At 39.4% G+C, this 21,674-nt stretch overlaps 1 protein-coding gene across 3 annotated transcripts in view; it reads left to right on the forward strand.

Annotated features, from left to right (window-relative positions):
* The first annotated feature begins 776 nt into the window (after positions 1 to 776).
* adarb1b (adenosine deaminase RNA specific B1b) overlaps positions 777 to 21,674 on the forward strand; it is a 106,921-nt gene continuing 86,023 nt past the window's right edge. For all 3 annotated transcript variants that reach the window (XM_056754783.1, XM_056754784.1, XM_056754785.1), the window contains exon 1: positions 777 to 945. The gene's annotated coding sequence lies outside the window, so the exon portion shown is untranslated. The remainder of the gene's footprint in view (positions 946 to 21,674) is intronic.

The following is a 21,674-nucleotide window of genomic DNA, read 5'->3' on the forward strand; positions in this document are numbered from 1 at the left end:
ATAAAATCATATTAGGAGAAAAGAGGAATCATGCAGGTTGCATCATTTCTACTGTAGAAAATAAGATGTTGCATTGTTCCTTTTTTTGTCAAATTGAATATTATTTAAATAAAAATAAAGCGATAAAATAAAAGTATTTTCTTTAAGTCTTTTTTTCCCTTTTCTCTAATAAACACGTTTAAGTTGGAAACTTGATTAAATTAAATTCATCCTATTTCAAGAAAGTATTTTAAAAGGTAAAAAAATATAAATATTTACTTCAAGTATGTAACCTCAACAGGCTAAATCTCAGGTCACTTTCCTCCTGTAGCCATTATGTTACCTTTTTTGTTATTATAAGCAAATAAAGTTATAATGAATAAAGCTACGTGCCATACATTGCTATACACATCTTTATAAGAGTTAAAGCTGCAGAATGCAAAAAAACTTTAACGTGACAGAACAACCTTTTTTTCTTAATGTGCGATAAATGTGCAAAAGTTAAGAGCACTTAAAATATTAAACTAAATAATTGCAATAGACCCCATCCCTGTTATGCGTAATCACGCTGTATGTTACACATATCAATAATCGCCACAAATGTGCATTTTCATATCACAAAAGTAATCATCCGCTGTGTTTACAGACCGTCTATTTCGCTCCGCCAACCATATTCATCTCCTCTGTTCCGCCTCCCGCCCCTATCGACCGAATATGGGCGGTCCTTCAGTCATCCAGCCAATCAGAGTATGTATCTGAAAACACGTTGCGAGCCGCCGACAAGCGACCCAGCGCGAGTATTCTAGGCCGCTCGTCTCTCGTGTGATCGAACGTCTTTGCGGCGTACACATCCGCTCCGTTCCCGGGAACATCAACGAGATTAGAGGTGAACTCAACTTCATTCAAATGGCACACGAGGGTCCTCTGGATCTCCTTTGAGCTCTGTCGATTTCTGCGCTCAAACCCGTGAGTACTGATTCAAATGCACTCTTAGATTTATTTTAAGACATGGGATATTTCGCGCGTGTTCACGTCGTGTTTATGTAACGCGAGCAGATAATGGGAACAGAATAGGTCGGTTTCTCTTTTGATCGAATGCTCCGCAAACCATCATGCAGACGCAACTTTACGCAATCGGAAGACTGTTGTTGTGATGTTTTGCCACCGCGCTTTTGGTGGGCGAATGTATAACGGGCTCCAACGCAGAACGAGATCACGCTTTTAGTGTTGTAGTGCAATGATAAAGCGATACATTATTGCGTGGTGATGACAAAAGGATACATTGTTGCTTCGTGACCTTAAAAACGATACGTTGTAGTTCTGCGATGATCAAAGCGATACATTGTTGCGGGTCTGATCGGATGCGGGGCACGCGGCTGGCTGTCATAATGCAGTTCCACGGTCTATAATGCAACCCAGAGCCCCGCGTGAAAATCCACTGAGCTTAAAAACACGACTGCAGGAAACCACCGTGGAATTGCTGTAATGAAAAGATTTGAGCAGGCAAGAACGGATAATGCGTACTCGATGTGGTAGAACAAGTGTCGGGAGCTCTTTAAGCGAAGAGGATTTTGAACGCAACTTCAAATTGTGTATTTTATGATTGTGTTTTACGCGTATAGCCTGTTAGGTGTTTGTGTAAAGCGCTGAGGCAGAAATCGCACATTAACACATCTAAATTTGGTAAGTTCGTCGAGTCGCACCTTGGCACCAGCTACACACCCTCATGTCACTTGAAACTCAAATGACTTTGTGTATGTCTTAATAACAAAGCTGCTCTTTTTGTGACAACCAGGTTGTATGGGAATCGCCATGTGTAAAGAGCATTTTTCTTTGGTCATGTGTCCTCTGACCCAGAGCAGAGGGTTTTGCGTTTGGACCTGGATTTCACATTGGGCATGACGTGATAACTCAACAGACGATCAAAACAGCTCCAGGACCAATAGTGCGCAAAATATTACAAATATATTTCCCCTCCCCAAAATTAAAATTCTGTCATTTGTCCTTCGACAGAATGTTAGTGACTGACCACTAAAGTCCCCATTCACAAAAATTGTGCAAGTGCAGCCTTGCCATTCTACAAAATATTTTTTTCTAATATTCCATAAAAGAAAGTCTTGTTGGTTTAGTCACATGAGGGTGGATCAGTTCATCACCAAAATGCTTTGTGGTTTACCCTTGTTTATCCTTTTTGCAAATGAATCCATATTTATTGTAGTCTGGATCGAATTTGTTCTTGCATACTTGCATGGTCTCTGAAGATGAGGTCATGGCAAGCAACCTGCCCTTGTGGCCATTTAACTTATTTGGCTAGTTGCTGTGGAGTGGCAGATAAATTTGCACCGAAATAACATGGAGTGATCACCCTTTTATGTTAGCGGCATAAGATATTTGGAGATGTCATCTGCCATTGGAAAACACATGTTGACCCTCCACCATCAGTGTGTCAAAGCAGCCGTTAATCATATTGTCCCATAATGCAGACCCCTGTGTGCTCTAATATAAACTAGTACTGTTGGGTGTCCATGAGTTAACCTGAGAGTCTGTGTCATCTGATGGGCGGTTGTTCTCTGCCGTGCCTCTGCGCCAAACAGTTGTGGATGATTCACTCAGAGATGGCCAATCTCATACTGCTTTAGTCAGATGTGTCCTTAAGACTAGAAGCTCATATTTGTGTCCTAACAATGGCTCTGAATGCTGCAGTAATCAGATGGCCTACGACATTATGAACAGATTATGTAAAAAAGCTTTTGAGGTTTTTATATTTGACTCTCAGCTTTCTGTGTTTAATTGGATGTTCATTAAGTGTCCAGCTATTCTGCTTCTTCGTTGCCACTGCTTTGGCATTGGTTGCATTCAGCATGCGGCCCTCAATATTCATACATTGATACATACATTATACTGAGTCTTAGACCTAAGTTTGTTAAAATGTCCCTGTAGGTCAAAAAGGGCATAATGCTGGCAGCGCCAAGATCACAGGGATTCAGTTGGTAGGATGCAACATATACCTATATAAATTTGCGCATGCACCGCATGCAATGTCTAAGTCGCTGTACAACAAGTGTCTTATCGGTCACATGGCACGGCCGCATGCTTGTTAGCAGCTTGTGTAGGGCCACGGCATCGTGTGCGTGTGCAGCGCTTCCATTAATCAGTTTTCGACCGGCTCATTTACAGCGACATGGAGAGATTCCTGTGCTGCGATCTTTATTGGTTAGACACGGATGAGTTTAGCCACAGGGCGGACAGAAAGTGAATATTGAGTGTTGCATGTAATGTCAAGTTCGGAGTTGAAGGTTAGGTGTCTCGGTTTATTTGTTCCTCTCTGTACGCCAATCATGTCAGATTGAATTTCATCTCATAAATTGACTTTAGTTTGAATGTTCATTGGGCTAACGAAAATACACAGGACATGACACGGGTGCTGTTGTTTGAGGCGGTGAAATAATGGATCTGTACGGTCGCCAAATAAATCAATGCGAGGAGACTTTTGTGTTGCGTGCAAGCAGGCTGGTGCCTTGCAGATTTGTAACAATTTAAGTCCATTGAATATCATTTTTTTGCATTTTGAAGCGGTTATAAAGTGTATTAAAATGAATTGAAAATCGAATTTAAAAGACCTTTTTTATTTAAAATAATGGACCAAAATACATGATATGCGTCGTGAGTATTTTTGAGTGAAAACAAAATTGTTCAAGATGTCGTCACGTTTTCGCTTCTTTGCCGAAGGAGATAAAGTATTTACAAAACACTCTGTGGAGAAGTTTGTCCGTTAAAGGCTAATGTAGAAACAACATGTAAGGGGACCCGCGGTGTATGTAGATAGAAATAGCTCATTCTAAGGTTATAAAAACGCATCGCTTCATTATGTAAGGTCTTTATACACCTCTAGAGACAGTTATGTATATTATATTGCAATAGAACAATAATTACACACAGCACCTTTAAGCTATGAAAGGTTTAAGCAAACCTCTGACCTTTACTTTACCGCAGTGCTCAAGCTGTTGAGCTACCGGGACTACTTTCATAACAAATCATCACATTTCTGGATGTTTTGTTTATAGGCATCGACATAGTAACTTCTAAGTGTATGTGTGGCATCAATGCACAATCAAAACTTTAATATACACCAGCCACACGAAAACCCATTTAAGGGTGTTTCTTTTTAAATAAAAAGTCACGGACAACTTTATGAAATCTGTTTTAATCTGGTAAAACCATGTATCTGCTTTTCCATTCATTTTTAATTAATTCAGGTCTTCATTGAATGTTAGCTGTATTACAGAGTTTCGCATGAGCAGACATGTCTTCTCACCAGCAGTCTGTTTGATGGTCATTCTGTTAAATTCAAGCGGCTCTGTTTAACCGCTAACTGTTGAAGTTGTAGACTTCTTATTTGTTAATGTTTGGAAAGTGTGACTAAAAGTTATGTTAAAGCTGGCGAATAAAGTTTTAAGGGGAGATTTATTGGACTGGAAGTATCGGCCCTTCGATGAGTTCTCTCTAAAGGCTGGGGGCTCCTTTATTCAGACTAATTGGGCAGCAGCAAGACCCATAGAAACGAAGACACGTGATTCAGAGTTTTTGTCACAGTCCCGGTGATGAAAACACGGGCCGGGACATCCTGAATGCTTCCCGCAGGGCGCATCATTGCCGCCCCATCTCCCCGTCACAAAATCTGGGCGATGCTGAACCTTCAGGTTCGCAGACAGAGCCGGTTGCGTAATTCCTTTTTAGAACAAGTAAATGGCCCTAAGAAAGTACACCAATCGCATCAGCTGCACTTAGACGGGCTGGGCCTCGGCCAACATTTATTTTGTAACCCGTTTCATAACTTTAATTCAAAAGAAAGCAACCAAGAGGGGGGTGGTCTTCCCGTGTATGACAAAGCCCTGATCTATGAAGCGTGTCCGGTTACTACTTCATTTGATGAGATTCTCAGAGCTCCTTAAGTAGAATGTTAGCAGCGCTCAAAGGTCGTTCTTTCAGCTCGGAGCGGATAAGACACCTTAAGGGGAGACATTCCAGCATTTAAAATGATTGCGTCATTCATATTTATAGTGCACAGTCACAGAATGTCCAAACCTTGTTTGTTCCAAAATGGTCTCATCACCACTTATGTTTCTTTCCTACGTTGTGAAGATAAATTTTTTAGAAGTTATGTAAACGAATGAGCTGCTGCAGTTCTTTTATAATTACATTTCATTTTTGTGGGATGTAAATAATAGTGCTTTTTATTGAAAGGAAAAACTCACCTTCGTGTGATGTCCATCAGAACAAGATCGTGCTGGTCTCTATGCCAATGTGTCATTATATAAACTATATTGTAAACTATGCAATGTCTGATCTCAAATCTAGGAAAAATGTAATCTACATTTTTGTAACGTTTTGAATTTTGCATTTTTGATTTTGTTCCAAATACTGTGATTCTATTGCATTGTAAACATTATGTTTTGTATCAATTCATGCGCCGTGTGTATCGTTGCACCCTCAGTTATGTCATCTGCCTCTTCGCTGATGTTCTTTAACATTGTGTTGGTTTCCAGTGTTTTCATTTGTAGCAAAGCAATGTGTTTATTAATTGTTGGTGTTTGTTTGAGATGCCACTGCATGCTGGAAATATAACTCTTTGGATCTGGCTTCGGAGAGTCTAAGAGGTGCGTTGTTAAATACAGGCAGACATGTAAATACATCGTGGATGTGTGTGAAAACAGCATGATGTGTTTGCTTGGACCATCAGGATGAGGTCTTGGCCCATAATTAACTGACATCAGCAGCAAGCACCAACGATGAATGTACCTAGACATACAATCCAATTCCCAATAGTGCAGTCTGTTTATATGAAGGAACCAAAGAGTGATTTCCAATTAGCCTAGATATACTTTATTTGATCATGCCAAGAGTTGTGTGTCTGATTTGTGTGGCACATCTTAAGATCAGGGTCTAGTCATGTTGAGTCATAGAACAGTTCAGATTCAGCTGCAATAGCGGTTCAGTTATCTTTACCTTGAAGGTGAAGTTAATAGTCATGTGTTGTGTTCTGTTCAACTCTTATTGAAATGTGCATTGGAACGCCAATTTAAACCAGATAGCCAATGACAAAACAAGGCTTAGGAAATGGGGAGCTGAGTCGGCACCGAGAACCCTGTGGTTAGTGCACCGACAAAAAGTGGCAACTCGAGTTTGAGTATCTCTGCCCAATGCTTTCCTGACAGCTCTATACTGTCATGTCCCAATAATTGGTTTAAACCCCTTAAAGGGATACTTCACCCCAAAATAAAAATTCTGTCATCATTTACTAACCCTCAGATTGTTCCAAACCTGTATAAATTTCTTTCTTCTGCTATACACACAGGAATATATCTGGAAGATTGTCAAATCTCACCCCCCATTAGCTCCCATTAGGGCTGGGCGGAATGAAGGAATATGCCGTTGCCGTGGAATATAATTTCAACCGTAAAAGATTTTTCTATTCCGTGTATTCCCCGGAATGCAAATAGGCAGGCGTGGTGAACTCGGCGCTGTGCAAGTTGGGATTTATGATGAAAAAACATGTGAATAAATGCAGCCACAACAAAGTATCAAATCAAATATTCTTTTGACCTTGATCCAGTCCGGCGCTCTCTCTCTCACCTGCGCGTGCATATTAAAAAAAGCTCCTCAAGTATTTCAGAAGTCAGTTGTGTTGTTAAGCTGTTAATAGTTTTAATTAAGTTCAACTTTAGGCAAGCCGAGGCGGTTGAAAAGCACAATGATGCTCACAACATGAGTGCTTTGACGTGCCGCAAACCCCCGTTTGGGAGACGCGTGTGTCACCAGGGACTCGCAGTGCAAAGACAAGCACCAGAATAAACAAACCTAAAGATCGAGAGTTGCAACACACAAAAAATGCTCATCAAATAGAGAGTAAAGAGCGATGAAGACCTACAGTACAGACCCCATGAACACCTGTTTATAAGACCAGCCATATACTGTACTCTCATTGTTTGTGCATACTTCATTGTTATACACATTGTCTATCTTCCTTCTGTATACAAATGATATAGCTTGAAGATAAATAAAGATATCAAACTAAGTTCTGATAATGAGATTTATTATTTAAGACTTTTCATAGCTCGCCTACAGTATTGCAATGGTGAGCATTCAAATGAACTGTAGTAAATAATTAAATTAAATCAATTTAAGAAAAATTAGGTATAAGACATAGAATTTTAATGGGAGATTGGTTGCCGTGAAATAAAATGAAAAATTCTGTGAAATCGATTTTTGGTCTTTCGGCCGGAGCCCACCCCTAACTCCCATAGTATTTATTTTCCGTACTGATGCAGGAAATGATGGGTGAGATCTGACATTCTTCCAAATTTCTTCCTCTGTGTTCAGCAAAACAAAGACATTTATACAGGTTTGTAACAATCTAAGGGTGAGTAAATGATGCCAGAACTTTCTTTTTTGGGTGAAGTATCTCTTTAACCTTAAAAAAAGACAACAGGGAGAGAGCTGCTTTTTTGTGGAATACACTCGGTTCATGATTTGATAAAGGACGTGATGCAGGGTTCACAATATGATGGCATCACAATATTTAGAACAAATATCAAACGAAAAAATTATGTTTACAATGGATTTATGAGGTCATAAAGTAAAGTTTTGCATTACATTTGACAAAAAAGCCCAAAAATGTACACAAAGAAAAAACATCCCATAATGTAAATTAATTGTCACAGAATAACTACATTTTGACAAACATCTCAGGTCCTAATTCCAAGCCGACATCTGTTTTGTTGTGCAAACAACTTTGTTATAATTTAAACGAATTATTTATCATTTTAACGTAATTTCATTTAGTTAAAATTCTGGAAGTAAATTAACAAGAATTGAATATAAAGATAAAAGATTGAATTAAATTGGGATTAAACGGTATTAAATAGACTCGATATCATAAACGCATATATTGAAGATGTATTGATACACCCCTAACATCCCATATCAATGATGCCAAGCCGAAAGAGTTTGTGGTAAACAATTAATGAAAAACTCTTTAGATGAGTCCAAGCTTAAATATTTTGTTAGGATTAAACCAGCTTTTCATTGAAAATGTCAAATAGCATTGTTTTGGGCATTAGAAGACTTGAGGTCCCAGATTGCTTGGACTCTGCGTGAGAAAACATCCTCAGCTAGCAGCGGTGAAAGATTCTCTTCTGTATCCTTTAACACGGTGCACTTTACAACAATTCAGGCCTTTTGTTTCTAATGCAGTAAAAAAACAACAGAGGGCAAGTCCATATCTGCAAGTCATACATGTGCTGTTCCTCTCCCACAGAGTCCCTGATGGAAGCACTCGTAGGTCTTAGATAAAATAAAAGATCTATGAATAATACACCTGAATCTGATGTCCTGTGGGAAAGAACAGCCCTCTTTAGTTTTCACCAGCCTACCATGAGTGCTACTATAAATGACTGAGGCTGTTGTAGTTGGCACACAATGAGTCAAAAAAACAAGTCAAGCTTGCCACATGGAGTTGGGCATTGAAATGGACATTTACGTTTGTGCATTTGGAAGATGATTTTGTACATTTTTATCAGTATAATTTCTAGGAGCTTTGCATTTTTTCACAATGTTGTACCAAGTAAGCTACAGGAACGACTTGGACCATTACTGTTATAATGGATTTATCAGTCAAGGTTAACCGCGACATTAAATTGAGGACAGTAAAAATGTAAAGTAATTTGATTCTGATATGTAAAATCTTAAAAGCACTTCCATTTGACTCTAATCGCTTGAGTGGCAATTCAAAACTGCTTGTTTGTTCTTTCTGTTGTCAGAGTTTAAGAATGAATGCATCAAGATTTACCACTGCCATATTTTGGCCTGTCCTGCTGTTTCTGCTTGTGTTGTGGACAGAAGGCTGAAGCGAGCATCTAAGCGTTTTTCTGCAACCCAGCGATTGGCCGAATGTGGATTCCCTGGGAGCCATTGTTCTGTTGGAGGCAGTGCAGCCATCTGCTCTTTTCGCAGTGTCTTTGTACAATCTGCCTCACTGTTTCTGTCCACTCTTCATCTCCTCGGCACTGTTAGATGTTTATGGAGACGATCCCAAGCCCCTATGGCTTGCCGCAAAGGTTCCGTCATGGTCCGGGTGTGTGTATATGTGAGAGTGTGTGAGATCGTAGTAACACTGGATTAAGGTGATGTAACATGATCGGCGATGTCAGTTTCACATGGACAGACACGCACCATGCCATAACATCTCTGCGGCACGGACGGGTACAGATGCTGCTATTGATGCATGATAGAGTTTTTGTCAGTGTTTTATTTGTAAATATTAGTTGTTGTAAATGTAAATAGTTTTACATTCACGAACAATTCACTTCAGAGCCACATGCTGCAGACCACAAGCTCGGATGTGTTCGGTTATCGCCTCTCCATCGTGACCATTAGATGCTGTTGGCAACATCACCCCAATTATGCGGGTCGGTGGATTGGCTTTTAGGAATTAAAACGTAATGAATAATTGATCACAGATGCCTAAATGTGGATTCTGACTGTTCTGGTCACCTGAGGCTGGTGCAGGGTTGCTTTGATGAATATTTCTGAACTAAAATTTGACTTCTTTAACAATAAATTAAGCGGTATTCACATTCTTAATCTCTAACATTGTTTTATTCACACTGTAAGCATTATTGTCAGCTCGGAGACTGTCGATTCCGTAGTGGTGCAGTGCAGAACCTACGGCTTTGAATTAAAACCGGTTCTCGATTCCCAACTCTGGTTAAAAGAAGAGATGTCCTCATCTGAACTCTTACTTTTCATTCTGACGTGACTGCCCATAGTTTTTTCCGTTTTGATGGATGAGTCAGTATGTTTTTTCCCCTTACAGGGCTTGCTTCGTGCTCAAGGGCAGAGCTTGATGGCGACCTGAGAACCGTCCGTATGAGTTTGTTATTTCTTGTGAACGTTGTCTCGCTTACAGAACTGCTCCTCAGAGTTCTGCAACATTACAGTTTTGGGGCGCTTCACAATTCCCCGGCCTCTCATTTGTGAGGATATATGACGCTGCCCGTCGTCCTGACCGAAACCTCGGTGGGAGTCAGGTGAACCTGGTATTGGCTGATGAAAAAGTAATGAAATGGCTGGAAGAAATAGATTGTTAACTGCACTCCTGACAGCTTGTGAAGGCGGTTGCGAGATTTGGTGGCAAAGCATGCCGTTAATATGGTATAGGAACATTTTCAGTCAGTTTTGTGATGCAGCATGTGTTGCATATGAAACCAGATATAATATACGTATAAGGTAGAGATTACAGACCACATTTTGAAAAATATATGAGAAAAATACCAAAGCTCAATATTGCGACTGTATTATTGGAATCCGGTTTTTAAACCTTTCTTATCCTCGAGGCAATAGTAGCTGCATTTGCTTTACTAAAACAAGCTATCGTAAATAAAAGTAATGTCCACAGGATATCTGTTGTCTTATGATTCAGAACGGTTTGATTTTTTTTGTGTTTAAAACAAATAACCATTCAGGCTTTTTTCCATCAACAAAGAAGTTTGGCAAATTGCTTTCCATAATCATATTCTATCTTTATTTTTAGCCACGACTCACAAGAGGCTCTGTGTTACTGTAGGTATTCCACGGGTACAATGTCTTTTTGGTAAACCCCTATAAGTAGTCTCACACAGCAGCAACATTTCCATGTCGTATAATAAAGGCAGTTCCCGTCATTGTCCCTGCATGAAGCAGAACAGCCCTCCAGAAAACATTTCCAACCCTTTAAAAGGTTTCTTCCTTATTTGCTTTCATACTGGAGTCACCTGAGGTGCTGAATGTCTATGAAAAAGAATTCCTCTGATGCTTTGCTTGAAATGACAGCCGCTAACTCTTTTGTGCCCTGTAACGCTCTTATGTTTTTATTCTCCTGTTTGGTATCGGGGTCACATTTCAACGTCCGGGCTCTTGTTTTGAACGTAGACTGGTTATGAAACCGGAATACCAAAACAATGTCAGCTTAAATGAGGTTTATTCTGGACAAGCAGAGGGTTCCTGTTTATTTCGCTCGTGACACCGGCTTTTCCGAGATGGGTTATCTATTTATGGTATTCAGATGACTTGAGTTTTTTTCTGAGTTTTGTCAGCATGTTTAGCTCTCTCTGTCTCTTCTTGTCTCCAATGATTTACTCGGGAGAATATGCTGCACAGTGTTTTCTAGATCATGTCAATCACTGCCAAGTTTTGCTCTTCCTGTGTATATTTGTCCGCACTGGCTGCTCTCGAAAAATGAGGTGATGTTTGTTAAAGTGGGTATTGCTTTGCGTTTTGCCGGGTTGAACCTAGGGCTGCACTATTATGACAAAAATCATAACGATTATTCACCTTGATATTGTAATTGGGATTATTACTGATTATTAATAGATTTTACTTTGAAGATTTGAAATGTTTTATAAACTTCTGTGACGCAGCTGCATGACATATTCTTTATATAAACAAACATCCAAAAATACAAATAAGATAATGTTAATAACAAATAATTATGGGAGTTATTTTGCCAATTAATAATCCAAAACTAATATTTTGAAGACACGTCAAGTTATTAATTCTTTGATTCGCCGTTGTATCCGGTGCCCAAACACGTACAGAAACGTACAGAAATGAGCGCAAATGGACAGCTGTAATTGAGGCTTTTGGTGATGATTTAATTGTTTCACACGTATTTGTAATCCCGATAATTTTTTCGATAAATTATGCAGCCCTACATGAACCGTAGTAAAACCGCTGTACATAGATATGTAGGATTCAGAATTTCGGACTGCAAGATGGTTTATAATAACTACTTGACTTTAAAACTTGGAAAAGTTATGAAGTCAACATTTTTACTAAATATTTAATCCCTGGATGGATTTCCATTTGTTTCTCTCTCTCTCTCTCCGTCTCTCTTCCTCCTGTCACAAAGTCTCCCAGCATCTGAGTGACGGCTTCCGCCAGGAGCGCTCTGGCCACGGAGACTTATTTCCTTCCCTTCGCTAGCGCGGCTGACAGCCTGTCTCTGACATATTGGGAATGCAGGGACTTGAATGTGATATTTTTGTCTCCTTGTGGGAATAACAGTTGTTGTCAAAATAAGAAGGCAGCATCATTTGTAAGCACTTGCCGACGATCGCTTACCTCTTCATTTGTTAATGATGGAGAGTTTTGCTTTCTGCTTCACTGTTTCCATGGCATCTCTTTGTCACCGTGTGCTTGAGATAGCTGATGTGTACAAAGCTCTAAATTTAGGTCAAGCTGAGATGAGCCGCATAGACATCACACAGTTCATCTCCGTATCAAAACCTTGTCAGCTGCCTACAGGCAGCATCAAAGGCGTCATAGGTGCGCTCGGGTGAAGATAGGCAGCATCATTCAGCTTTGTCTGAAAGAGTTTGGGCCAAAGTTGTGGAAGTTTTGTTTTTTATTCACAGTTCAGGAAATCCTAGAATGTGCTTAATTCAGTTTCACCAATTATTGGTTGAAAGTGTCAGTCTAGTTTAATAGACTGTTGACTGTTTGTAACAATAAATAAACAGTCTAGTGCAAATAAACCATATTTAGATGTTTGTAAGAGCTTGGAGTGTTGAGTAGCTCTCCGCTCTAATGATTTTTCTCCAATTTACTTACTTTTCGTAATGTTTAGAAATCTTTTTACTGGTTCACCACTGAATAAAAGCACTTCCATTATGATATTTTGCACATTCTCCTTGGCCATTTTGTGCCTTTTTTACACCATTCAAGGGCATGAGAGATTAAGGCCACTTAACCAGCGCCGTCATTTTTTAATGAGGCGACAATCGCGTTCCTCGCTCTCAACCCACGGTTCTATATTGACAGCATAAGACTGACAGTAAAGGCCGGATGAGATTCAGTGATGCCTTCATCATGACCTTCACATACTATGGCCTCCAGTGACCACCTGCTTGGCCAAATTAAAATGAAACTCTAATGTGGTTATACAAAATTCAAGCTAGCCTTGTTTGGGCAAAACATTGAGCAGCCTTATTTGTTTACCAAACCCAACAATATAATCTTCACTGCACGAGTAACCGTTTGAGGATTTGTTTTTCATTTGATTGACGGGAAATTGTTTAGTGAAAATACAACACCTTTAATAATTGAAGAGCAGTCTTATTGTATGGCTAGGATTCCCGATGGTTGGGTTTCTCCTGGTGTTTTATTCATGGACTGGTGAATGCCGTGTATCGGGCGTATGTGAGGCGAGAGACAGATCTTCCACCCTGGGGTTTTCAAGCTGCAGACGCTGAAATGTTATGATGGTGTGAGGTATCTTCTCACTGACTTCATTATTGCATGCTGAATTAGTCAGAAGCCTTGAGATGGAAAGAGTCGAATCGCCAAAAGAACTGGCCTGAACTAAAATCGACAAGGAGATGGGTAATAGCTACTTAATATTTAACAATATGATAGCACAATCGGTTTTAATGGCTTTTCATTTATATTTAGGTTGTTTATACAGTCATTTCGGGTCGGCTGTATTCAGTTAAAGAGAAACAAAAAATTCTGGGTGTTTGTTTGCGTTTTTGAGGACATATTTTCTCAATCTGAAAAAATACTGTACAAAATATTAAACCCTCTGGTAAAATGCATTTAAAATTAATCTAACATCGAGGCCATCAGGCAAATATTTCTTACTTTCTGACCTTTCCTTCACCTCTGGAGCTCCACAACCAGCCCTCAACCCTGCTTTATTTATTTGACTTTGTAGTGACCTTGTGTTCTTTAGGAAGATGAGTGGACTATGAGTGTCCTTTGACACATCATGCCTGTAAGGTCACTGTTCTGCTGACCGAGATCACGTCATCTTACTCGGCTCTTCATTTTATTTGACATAGAAATTGTAATGGTTGTGCATTAGGACGGAGCATCACACATTTATGGTTTATGTTCTGTCATAAATTAAGAAACATTGTGGATATGAATGTTTGTGTTATTTGGTCATGATGTTTGCATTTCTGGACTAGTTTCTGTGTGACTTGCATATGAGATTTTTTTTACATCTTTTTAAAAAGCTTGCTATAAATGGTTATATAGCTGCTAGGGATGTAACGATTCACCATGAGCCAGTTGAAAATCGATTATATATGTGACGATTCATGCCGGTTGAGATGTTATTTGAATCACAATATGTTTTGAACAGCAGGGGCTTCTGTTATTTCTTAAATTTAAGTATCCAAGAAAAGCAAAGACAAAGTCTAAGTTTGTTTATATTAGATAATATATATAAGATACTTTTGTCTTATAAATTTACGTTTTAAAATTGCAGTTTAGTTTTGTAATTTGATAATAAATATATTTTTATTTGTCAAAGAAATGTCCAGCATTTGAGAAATAATAAAAGGTTAGTTGTTCATTGCTAATTTTTCTCGAATCATTTTGTAAAAATAAATCAAACATGAATAGTATGTGACATCAGTATTGTGAATCGCATTGCATCATGATCTGAGGGAATCGTTACATCTCTAATTGTTCCATGAAATTAAATTTGTTATAATATTTAGAAACTAATTGGCTTTTTGTTAAAAATGATTGCTCTATAATTTTCCTTTTTTAATTCTGATCATTTCAACATCTAAATCAAGATCTTAAATATTGGAAAAAAATGACCATTACAGCCCATCTCCAATATGAATTCTTATACAACGTATACATTTCCATATATTTCTTTTGTTTTTGAATCCCAGGTGACCTTTGCATGTGCTGGACATTCAGTCGTCTGCATGTAGGGTATCACCCGTCTTGTTGTGTTTACTGCTGTATAAGCTTACGGGCTCTTATTGCACCGCTGACAGTGAGTTAGAGATGCGGTTGGATTCTCCTAATGATCCAGTAACGTCTGTGAGATGGATCTTAGTCCCAATGAAAGGCCTAATTGTTTGGAGCTTGTTATGCAGAAAGCGTTTGCATTAGTAATGTGTGAACCTCAATGAAGATTATTGTGTCTCTATTTTACAGTCCCTGCTTTAAAAAGTGTCAATTATGCGGGAATATGGTTTCTGTGCTGGTCCTTAGCTGGTTTAAGCTGGTCAAACCAGCATCAAAACATACCTAACCCAGCATATGCATTTTTTTAATCAACAGGGCTGTGCACGTCCATTAGTACGGTTTTGGTTAGCTCTCTTGCAAAGCCACGGTAAATAATTAAACTGAATAGACGTTCCAATATTGGTTGTATTTAGCAGGAATGTGGGAGAAGGTTCAAGCCCGGGGAGATGTGGAGTTTCTACCCCTGTCTGTATGAGTCAACCCCATCACTATGGTACGATACAGACCTAGAGTCTCTGCTGCATCTGGCATCGTTTCCATCACCACAGCCCCTGGTGCAACATGCAACAGCATGAAAAACATTGCAAATCACCAAAGACAAGGAAAAATAACGCTCTCCTTATCTCCTCAGAGCCGCGTGGTAATGTGTGTTTGTTTAACACTTTGTAACGCATCCTCGGGCGATTTCTGCATTGTAGGGACTGTTGCAGAGGAGTGGACTGCTTGTCTCTCGATAGGAGGCTCGTGTTGGACCACAGGCTGAGGGGATTTAGCTATTCTAAGCCTTCTCAACAATTGTGCTTGTGACATGAGCGTTCTGTAGTTTACAGGGGCAGCGGTGAGCGTGTTAATCCAGCTCGATACGGTGTTTTTTTTTTCGCTGATGCTTCCGGTCCTCAAGCAGCTGCGGACGCCAAGACCTCTTCCCAAAGATGTATTTCTTTGAATTATTATGCACGCACACATCAGGCCAGTTTAAAGAGCATGTGCAAAACTATGTATTTTTTATATAGTCTATGGATAGGTAAGTGTGGGCTGGTTTAATGTCTACTCAAACTCAAGATTTCAAAATCTGTAATAAAGTCACAAATTGTGATTTACTATTATTCACCCCTAAAAAAAAAAAGTTAGGACTGGTTTTAGAAGGATGGCTGTCATAAGACTCTTTTATTCTGTGGAGTACAAAATATATTTTGAGAAATGTCTCTGTGGTTTTGTGCCCATACAATGGAAGTCAATGGAGCCAATGTTGTTTGGTTACCAACGCTCTTCAAAATATCTTCTTTTGTGTTCTTCAAAAAGAGAACCGTCATATACATTTGGAAATACATTTGGGTGAATAAATGTTGATAAAATGTTCTTAATGTAGGTAAACTATTCTAGAGTAAAAAAACATGCTTTGATTGCTCACATTGCTGTTAATGCTCTCTGAAATGTGTCTCCCACTGGGATAGCGAGTGCTCCCCTGATCTGCTTACAAACACAGATCAATGGTGATTTTGCCTTCTGCAAAGATCTCACCGACTGCTCTGGAACGGTGAAAATTGGCTGCCCGCTGCAGGTGGCGTAACAGGCCTCTTGTTCATGATGGGTGGGGGAAACTAGATATAATAAACAAATAAACATGATGATTTCGCTGATGTAAGACAAAATCAGCAGCCAGTGTGAAGCAAAATGCCTTCTAGAATACTCCCCACATTTAATTGTTTATGTATGTATTGTACAATTTGGCAAGTATTTCATAATTGTGTTGACTGTGATTTATAAATGGGAAGATCATCATAGAATTGGTAGTGTCATGTAGCGTGGTGCAGAGATGACGTGTATTTGCAGGCCAACCCGGAAGTTGCCGCCGCACTGGTTCCCTCTCCCAAAATTCTACAGATTTTCCGCATATACTTAAGGAAGATCACAAAAAATAAGCTCTGTGATATTTGATGCACAATATATTTACTCTGTGAATGAATCTCCATCCACGTTTTTAGTGATTTCTGTCCATTTAACATTATTTGTAAGCTTTTAATGCAAGATGACGTTTTATCTCCCCGCCAAAGGATGAAGTTGCTTTAAGCAACATGTAAGCGACTGCCGTTTTTAAGACAAGAAAAAGGCATTAAAAACTACATGCAGGATATCACTGGCAATGTCTGTGTGTCATAGAATAAAACATGAAACTATAAAGAGGATTAAACAAAAATGAAAACATAAAAACCCATCGACTCCGGAGCAGGGTCGATAAGCTTTGCATTAGATACCGAAATATTCAAAGTTGACAGCAATCTGCGTTCACGTTGTACTAAGAGTTGGATATGTTTTTGGTCCCCTTGAGGTGTGATAGTGTGTCAGTCAAAGATTTATTAATTTCATTTCATTTATTAATCTATACATTATTTATAACCGTACGTTGTAGTAACAATTGCACAATATTGTGGCAAAATTGTAATTTCTATTATTTGGACTTACAATGGTACTATTGTTGGTATGTTTTTCTATTTCTGTTTAGCAAAGCTTCATGCGCTTCTCTGGGATTTTGAACATATTTTGCCTCCATAAAGGATTTTTTTTCTATGGTGTCTTACCACTGGGCCGGTCTAAAAATAGGTTTAATTAACCAACCTGCTTCAGAATTAGATCATAACTCTGACTCATGGCAAATAATTAATGAACTCTCAACAGCTGCCTTTAATTTAAGAACGCCAATATTTATAGATTATAAGTATATTTGTCTGCGCTTTATTTTGCCTATAGTATCTCTGCATTTACTCTTTGTATCAGTAGAATTAGACCTACATAGAATCTAATGTAGGTGAATATTTCATGTAGACATAATACTGGATTACTGCTGAAATGTAGAGTCATTCTTTTGAAGGGACAGTGCAAGGATCTTTCTTGGGCTGATGATTTTATTGCTAAGGGTTATGGGAAACCCTGTTAGCCAGGCAGCGAGCTCAAGACAGCGTCAGCAGACTTCTGGATAGGTCTCTGAAAATGTCTGTCAGCTAAATATAGGACGCGCAGCACAGTATGCACTGCTGGGATTTTGCGGCGTCTGGTTTTGTCTGCCCGTTGAACCCAGAACACTGAAGATAAGAAACGCTCACAGCACAGTGGGTCTGGAAGATCAGTATCAGTGTTCTCCATATGATAAGGTGTAAATATAAATAAGGATAATTTGGTATGCTTTGAAAGATAGGTTTGGATAATAATAAGAATTGAATGATTCATGTATGCTGAACGATTTGCAGGCTTTAATGGTTTAATTAGTGAATCATTTGACTGAATCATTTGAATCATTTTCGAAATGAACACTGATTTGAGCATTAAGTTCTTAGATTTTTAGAGCTGCAACCTCTATATCGCCATGTTCGAGGAGGAGTTAAAAGATGCTCCGCCCAAGCCGTCTAACATATGTCGTTTAAGATGGATAGAAGGCCACATTCCCCGCGATCACATCTTTCAACCTTTAGCTAATGTGTAATTTTGCTGTTAGAGCATAAACAATACCTGCAAAATGATGAAGTTCAAAGTTGGGTGCCAAGCGAGATATTGTCTTTAACCGAATTCGCTTTTCAAGGAATGCAGAGAACTGCTGGTATCTGACTACAGCCTGTCCCTATTCCGAGTGCTTTTAATAACCTCCGCCCAAAGGAATACTCCAAAAAAGGGGCGAGGTCTTCCTTTGAAAAGAGGAAGAGCCGCTCGAGTAGCGTTTGGTTAGCAGAGATTGTAAACTTTGACTGAGCTACGCGCTAAACTACTTTCATCACAGTCCTACAGCTTGTAATAAGAATTCAGCTACAAACATTCTAAGATAACCAACTATCAAATAACAGCTTCATGACTTTTACATCAGCTGTGAAAGCTGTTCTGTGTAATACACTGATATTGTGTGTGCGTGTGTGCGCATAGCCTACCTCTTAAACACTTCTATGAAACGACCTTTGAAGTCCTGCTTGTAAATGTCTCCTAGTCAATCTGCTTGTTTTATTATCCTACTCGGGTCCAATACAAAAAGGCAATACTAACGCTTCTGTTAATTAATAAAACCGGTCTGATGGCAGGCAGTCTGGTGTCATTTCCCTATCTAATAAAGACTGACGTTTGCACATGCACTAGCAGACCTCCGTTACACTTCGATTGATCCGCATGTTTTTAACTGATGAATTTGACGCAATTGTTACTGTTTATTACAAAAAGCCAGAGCTTATGAAAACACGTGCACAGAGAGGGGGCAGACCAATCACAACAGCCTGAGCAGAGGAAGCTCACTGATATGGTATGGGTGGGACATCTTCTAGGCGTTGAAACATGAACATCCATTGTTAAACGCACAAAAACATAATCAAAGCTTCTAAAACGGCAAAAGACTGGGTCCTTTAACTTAAGATTATAAGGGGAACACAAATTTTAAATAGAGAATTACCCACATTGATCAACTATTTACAATAAACTCACGAAAAAAAGGCATTGTCATTTTTTATTTAAATGGGACTTTCACTGGGAAGTCAAATGACGTCAAATTGACATTTTGCCCAAACGCGCTTGACAAAAACTGGTTTACATGTCGAGCGATTTGGGGAAAAATGTCAATTTGATGTCATTTGACTTCGACTCACTTAAAGTCTCTGTGAAATAAAGATTACAATGCCTATTTTTTCATGAAATAAGAACAAATTAAAGATACAGTCAGTTTTCAGTTCACTTTTTTGATAACTGATTTGTTTTTTTAACAAAAAGTTATAGATTGTAGCTATAAAAAACACTGTCACTTGCAAATCAAACACTTCTGGTATGTTTGCTGTTGCGTGTAGCCGACAAGGACATCGTAACCGCAGAAAGTGCATGAGGTCATCAAGATCCTAGGGATGATGTGTTTGCCCAGAGCTTGACACGTCTAACCACCATCTTTAAGACGACCTGACACCTCCTGAAGTGGAACCGATTATTTTGGCGGCTTACACTCTCAAACCAAAGACGCCCTGGACTGTGGCCCCAAGGGGGCTCTTTGAAAGGTTTCTGGGCTTTCACTGAATGCCAGAAAGACCTTGGGGTGCCTCATATTTTGAATCCAAACAAACCAGATTCAATCTTTGACGTATGGCTGCTGGAAAACGATGACTGATTTGGGCACGCTTCTTCCAAAAGTTATGAAAGAGTTGGCGTAAGACCCCCACCCGCCTGCCTGGAAGGCCAGGGCTGTCGGATTAAATCTCAATGAATTCATTATCGCATATTTAAATGCCATTTGCAGACAGCAAGCTAAAATTATCCCACTTGTTCATATTTTTTCATTTCACTTTTTGTTTTTTGTCAAGTGGACAGCCATGAGGTGTGCTCAAGCACAGTCATGCATGCAAGATGGGAAATTTGACATCAGTGATGTCTTTGTGCACGGCGCTCAGACCCTGTCCTAGTTTGGCTCATCATAGAATCTCATATTTGTTGGTCTGTCTTTATCTGTCTGGGTCAGAATTGAACCATTTTTAATTTTGTTGAAGCTTATAACATTAAAGTGATAGTTCACCCCCAATGCGTAGCATTGGTAACCGAACAGCTGCATACCCATTCGCTTGCATTGGTTTTGTGTCCAAACAATAGAAGTAAATGAATACCGTCGCTGTTTACCAACATTTTTAAACATGTCTTCTATTGTGTTCTGCAGAGGGAAGAAAGTCACACAGGTTGAGTAAATGATGACAGAATTTTCATTTTTGGGTGAACTATCCTTGACTGTAAGAGAAGAAGGTTTATTGGCACCATTTAAAAACTTGTGGTCTCTTCTGGAGTCTGCGAAGAGGATTCTGGACTTTCTTACTTTGCTTTATGGATTTAGCTTTTTTTCCATTCCATTTTCTACCGCTTATCCGAACTACCTCGGGTCACGGGGAGCCTGTGCCTATCTCAGGAGTCATCGGGCATCAAGGCAGGATACACCCTGGATGGAGTGCCAACCCATCGCAGGGCACACACAGGATTTAGCTTTTATCATCGCTAAATGTTGCTCATACCATTCTGGCTCTGTTCCTCTGTGTCCCTCACATTCACTGAAATGGATACAAGCCTCCATCTTCGTTCTATTGGTTTTTGTCACCCCTCTGAGTGGTTTTGTGTGTGTGTAGGTACTGTCAGGTGTCTATGGAGGTCTTTGCGTAATTCATGGCAGGAGGCCTGAAAGGAGAGATGCTTGTCAGAGAGGCTTTCTCCAGGACCTGAAATCACCAGCTATTATGAATAAATGCCTGCTCAGTGCTCACACAAACACACTTTCACCTTCACTCAGGGCTTTGGCCTTCTCTACGGTGGGGGATTATGGGTGTAAACACGGGACATTGGAGAAGCTGTAAAACTCATTGCTGAGGGGAGCGAGGCGCTCTTCTAATTCCCTGTACTGTTTTTAGAGCTCGTTAAAAGGCGTTTTGGAACGGTTTGGAATCACACAGCATTTTCATTTCATGAGTGTGGCTTCTGTGCGTAATTTAAAAAGACTTTATGTTTGGTTTGTTGATTGACAAACAGCATCTGGGAAAGATCTGAGGGTTAAAATAAACATTTACAATTGCCTCCGAATGCTCAGAGCACAGACGCAAAAGGATAGAAGAAGTCTTTTTTTAATTATTCGTCTTTTACTCACCCTCATGTCGTTCAAAACCCGTCTGACATACTTTCCTCTGTGAAACACAATATTTTGTGAAATGTCTCCGTGATTTTGTGACCATACAATGGAAGTCAATGGCCAATGATTTTTGGGTACCAACATTCTTTCAAATATCTTTTGTGTTCTGTAAAATAAAGTCGTACAGGTTTGAAATAAATGTACAGGGCGTGTAAATGACGAATGAATTTCACTTTCTTGGGTGACGCACCCCTTAAAAATGTCCTTCACTTTG

This window comes from Triplophysa dalaica, chromosome 8, assembly GCF_015846415.1.
Source record: "Triplophysa dalaica isolate WHDGS20190420 chromosome 8, ASM1584641v1, whole genome shotgun sequence".
Taxonomy (NCBI): Eukaryota; Metazoa; Chordata; class Actinopteri; order Cypriniformes; family Nemacheilidae; genus Triplophysa; species Triplophysa dalaica.